Below are 6,000 nucleotides of genomic sequence, written 5' to 3'. Positions count from 1 at the left end.
ACCTTGGTATCTTATGTAGCTTGTTCTTCAGGAAATCTGATAAACCTGCATCTTGTGGTATGCCTCCACCTCCTAGCTTCTTCATCTTGATCCTAACTAATTCACATGGAAAGTCTCAAGTGTTTGGTCTCCTTGTAGCATGGTACAAGATGCTCATATGGATGAAGGGTGTGGCTCTATTTATAGGCTTGGGCAAGCTCTAGTATCATGACACATAGGTGGTGACTCTTGATTTGGTTTGATGAGTAAGGTGCTTGGTTGTCATGCCCTCATCCATAGCAATCCTTTGAGCATGAGGTGGCAAAGCTTGGAAAGCAAGTCATGTAGATATTTTCACCCCACATGGCATAGAGATTATCCTCTCATATGATTTATTTTTGGATAGCCAAGTGGCATTTGCTACTAAATATCATGTGGATGGTTTTATTATTGTGGATGAGTCATCATATCATATTTGATTGGATTTAAATTATAATATTGGTAAAAAGTTAAAGTTGAAGGTTATTCCTCAATTTTGGATAGTTGGGTTTGATTTCACCAAGGCATGGTCATATGAGTTTCAAAATACTCATAGTTAGTTTGATTCAAATAGTTTGAACTATAATTCGTAATGTAAATGGATTTAGTTTTATGATATTCCATGTATTTAATAAGTTATGATTTAAATAAGAATGTGTGGCTTTTATGCACTTTAGACCCTGTGGTTTAACTTATTTATAAGTGAATTAATTTACACACAAAGGTAGTTGCTAACTTTTAAGTGTTAATAAGTTAGGGTTTGATTCTTAAAGAATGTGTTGTTGTAAATCTAATTCCATTTGATCTAATCCATAGATCAAATCATCTCTACCCAAAACAAGGTTTTAACAAAGATCACGAGTGAAGTTTATAGCGCTTGACTTGATGAGCTACTTCAATTCCAGCAAGTCAAGTGAAACTTCGATTCTTGTGGTAAGTTTTATTTGAAAGCGCGAAAATTCCCGGATTTTCTATGCATGAATGCAATGCACACTTTGGTGTTCTCTCATTTTATTGCCTCTAAACCTGGGATATTACAGCCTCTCCCCTTAAACTGAACTTCGTCCCGAAGTTCGAACGCTCTCATGTTTCGGAATGTTGAAATGTCTTGAACAGATCACCATCCTTCAACTCCATGGTGATCCCACTAGATATAGTGGAATATATCCCTTGTCCAGATCCTTCCTGGAGTCTTCTGATGTCTGGCACTGATACTGCCTGCTATTCTATGATTTCTTCCAACACTCTAAGCTTATAGACTTACTATCCAAAGATTCTTGGATTAAGACATCTTATGGTGTTAATGGACTTAACTAATGGTTGTGGTGACATCTTCCTATTTGGGTACTCAAAGCTTGGTTCTACCAGCTGCGGTAATCCAGCTGCGGTGTAATATGGCACTACGATTTACCAGCTGCGATACTCAAACCTTAATTTTAAAAGATTTATTTAAGGTAGAGTATTGTTTTTCCCTTACTACCATAACGAAAGTAATGGTACTTCGTAAGGTATTTACACTAGGCATGGTCCTGGTAGTTTAGTCTTACGAATGGATTAGACTCATTTAGTCCATCCAATCATGGCTTCTAGTTCATACTAGTTATCTTCCTTTTTGGTTTCTTTAGGTTCCAGGAAAGGAATCTTTCTAATAATCATTAGTGTTGGTATGGTCCAACCCTTCTTCTTTAAGCCTTCTTAAGCCTTGATTGTCTTCCGACATCTTCTTCATCCAACGTCATTTTCTAATACTTACTTAAGTTCTCTTGGTTTTGAGTAATTACAATTACCCACTCAAGTTAAGGTCTAACCCTTACTTCCTCGAGGTATGAACCTCGGCTTCTGGTCTGACAACCTCCTGAGAGTACTTTTATAGGGGTAGTTCCCAACAACCTTATCAAAATAAGATCGGACTTCCTCTCAGTTCAGACCTTCTTCCTGGTCCATCATACTCCAAATATTATATCTTAATACTTCTCATTCAACCTTCCTCTCCCCCTTGGAGTTTACTAATGATCTTCCAACTTCCTTTCTTCTAATCATTAAACTCCAAGGTTAGGTAGTTGGTTTAAGTCTGGTTTATATTTTGTACCTTTCTAAAGTCTCACGAAGAATTCTTTGCGGTGTATCCACACAGTTGTGGGTATCCATTATGAATCTTCCGACTAAATATTTACAGACTACGAGATACCAGTTGTGGAATACTAGTCTGCGGAATCCCCCTTTCTTTTAGGTAAAGAAATGTTCAGGGTTGTGGCTATCCGGTACCAATATGCAGACTACCTAGTACCAGATGTAGCTTATTGGATACCAGTTGTGGCTATGTTGTGGTTGTCAATATCTACCTACCAGCTGTGGCTACTTTTATAGTTTTAGTTAAGATATACCTCACTTCACATACTTTCTCTTCATGATTATCCTATATCAGCTGCGGTCTTATTATACCAGCTACGACTTCACTTGTCTATTTTCCTTCTTCTAGGGTTTGTTTTGCAAGAAACCACTTGTTGACACTATGAAAATAGTATTGTAAGTGACTTCGCTTGCATTCCCTTCTTCCATAATGCATACGGCTCCACTTCTACTACTCCATATTCACTATTTTTCTCACTTTTATGGTACTTCCATGTTGAAATACTCCTTGATTAAGGATAAAAGTGAGTTTCAATTGATCCTTCCTTCAGATTGTTGTGGTTACTTCCCACAACTTTACTTCCTTCTTTTAGTGAGCCTTCATCTTATCTTCAAAATCTTCAACATTCGTCACTTCCTCACCCGAATACCTTTACCCTCTAGACCTATAACATCAAGTAAGAGCTTGATATTGCAACATGCATTTGCATATCAAAGTCAAACTTCATGTATGGATCTAGTCAATCAATGAAAGTCCAATAAAATCCAAGAAAATCCAGCTTTGTGCTCATAATACACATCCTGATATGCCTGAATAAAATAGTTGGGTAAGACATCCCTAAACATCAGGTTCAGATGTGTAGTATATAACACCACATAAGATAGGTTTAGGTCGTGATACTTAGCACGAATACGTGAATTTCTACTATTTGTCTCAACATTTATCTTAATTGCACATTTGCAATGAGACAACTTGAAACAAAATGACCTGGGATAGTTGAAGTTAACCTAGTTTTCTTTGGAAGTTCTAACAAAATAGTATACCATATATATGTGCTATTGAGGACTACTTCCTATAATACAATTAGTTCTAACATGTCTACTCTAAACACCTGATTGTTTAGAATATACCACCTATAACTCCCGGATTTCTCTAGGTGATATGCTCTAAATAAGCCTTCTTTAAATTAAGGACTATGATTCTAACATACTTGATACAGTTTCCAGGATTTTAAGGCCTAAGCTTTCGAACTATTCCCTAAATCCTTACTCCTTATCATTCTTTTGTTATCGTACTTATGATGTTCTACTCCATCATACCATGATTCTCAAGTGAATCATATATGATTACCAACTTTACCATGAAAAGTAGAGTTGCATAACTCTTATCACTCTTCCTTACCTCCTATGATTGACTCATCATAGACATATACTACCTTATATAACTTATCTCCCTTACTTAACATCAGTCATTTGACATTTTTAATGACTCTTACTTAACTATAACTTGCATTGGTATACTTCTTCCAATAGGATATCTACCTTATGGTTGTATCCTCTCTTTGGACTACCATGTATTGTATACCAAGCTGTGGTCTACTACCACCCATTATCTTAAGCTTCAATGGTGTTCTAATTATTTGGAATGAAGCAAGATAACTAATTAACCTTATTTAAGAAATATAGATAAGAAAGATTGACTCAAGTGTGTCAGGATTATTCTCAAGTGAATACCCATCTCAAGTCAAAATAATAGTTGGTTTAACTAAGACAACTTCCTATAGACACTACCAAACCTATAGGTCTCCTTTAAAGGGTTTTAATCCTAGGGTCAAAGCATTTGCTCTGATACCAGCTGTGATGACCCAGCGTACCACTGCATGGTGTAGTACACAAGTCGTTGACATATGTAACATCCCAAAAATTTCAAAACAAACAAAATGAATTTCCCTAGTTCCAAATTTTGGAACCAACAAAAACTTTGATTAAATTAAGTTGATCCATAGAGATCTTGTTTAATTATTGTGCTATTGCCATGATTGCTTGTTTTAAATTAGTTTTTGAAATAATCTTAAACCCTAAACCTCACATTCCTTTTTACCATCCAAGTTAAAATAAAATAAAAAGAATTCAAATAAGAAAAAGGCATATGTGCCTATGGATATTTATATAAATCTTTACCCTAAGATTTTCTACTTTGCTTAGAGGTTTGGAAAGCCTTCATACACCTTACCTAGCACTTATCAAACCTGATTCAAGTTGTTTCCAAAGAAAATAAAAAGAAACTAAAAATGCCATGGAGGCATATGAGAGTAAAATGCAAATTTGTGAATTTGAGGAGTTTGACCCTAGGACTTGTTGTGAATGGTTGGATCACTCCTCTATGCCATTTCAACACTCAACAACACCTTTTGGGCCAAGAACACTCAAATCAAAAATCAAATGCAACACATGCATAGAAGCATATGTGACACATAGCCATTTCACCCAACTTTGACCTATGACTTTAAATCTTGACCAAATGATGTGAAACCATATCTCAACCTAATATAACACTAAATTGACCCTAACCCATGTCCAAGTGAAGCAAGGGGAACAATTTACAAAAATAATAAAATTTGAACCTCACCTCTTATGTGTTATGGCCAATTTTGCAAATCTTTGATCAAGACCTTTTGAAATGGATTCAATGGTTTGAAAATGTTTCTAAACTAATAAGAATCACATTAGAGTCAACAAAAGTCAACTCAAATGGGGAGAAATCAAATAGGGAGAAAATCCCCAAAATTCACTCACATACACTTAGCCAAATTTGCAAATCTTCACCAAAGGCCACCATTGCTTGACCTATTGTTTGTAAAACACTTATATATGATAAACAAACACAATTGCATCAAAGAAACCAAAATCAAATCCAAGCAAATCTCAAAATCAACTTACATGTGATAATGGTCATGTGAACCATTTATAAAATCTTACCCACTTTGCACCCCTGTCTTTGACTTTTCCCAAACTAACCTTGACCAACTCTTGCCATGTCATCCAAGACCATGTCAAGGTGAACAACTTTCATGTTGACCACCATACCTAATGTTGACCAGGTTGACCAGAATGCATTTGACAAGTGGAGACTTTGAAACTATGTGAAGATGACCCACTTTTTGAAAACTTGCAAAACAACACCAAATTGACCACCACCACCACCATTCCATCTCTATGAATATATGAATGAGATCCACCAAAGGAATTTCCAAATTTTGAAAACTTTTCTCTTGCGGCCATTTCTACAAACACCTTGCGAGCGGGGAATCAAGTTGTGCCCATGCTGCAATTTTGGTTGGACTTGGTCCAACTCGGCCACCCCTGCACATCCGGAGACCCTCCCTACCCTGCAGCACCAGAGCCACCACTTGCCTTGGACCAATTTTGCCCGAACGCCACCATGCCGGCCCTCATGACACACACCCATGTCACCTCCCTCTCTAGTCTATTTCAGCATGCAAGACCATGTCCTGGCCCCTCCACTCACCCCTCTGAACGTGCCAGACGTGATGCTCGACGACTTGATGAAGCACACACACCCAATGACACACATGCCGGCCACCCTAATCACCACCATGCCACCACTTGCTCCCTCTCTTTCTCTCTCTCTCTCACCGTGTCACCACGATTGACATAGACCTCCTACACCTACCAGACATGAACATTGGACGGGGAGAGCACGAGGTCGACCACCACTACCCGTGTCACGTCCCCGATCACCACCCGTGGACACGACCCCGTTCCCGCGTGCACACTGCGTACCACCGCGTCACCCTGCGCCACCAGCTTCCTCTTGGTCCCACAACACTG

This window comes from Lolium rigidum, chromosome 7 (genome assembly GCF_022539505.1).
Source record: "Lolium rigidum isolate FL_2022 chromosome 7, APGP_CSIRO_Lrig_0.1, whole genome shotgun sequence".
Taxonomy (NCBI): domain Eukaryota; kingdom Viridiplantae; phylum Streptophyta; class Magnoliopsida; order Poales; family Poaceae; genus Lolium; species Lolium rigidum.
The sequence above is the reverse complement of the archived record's forward strand: the minus strand, read 5'-3'. Positions refer to the sequence as shown.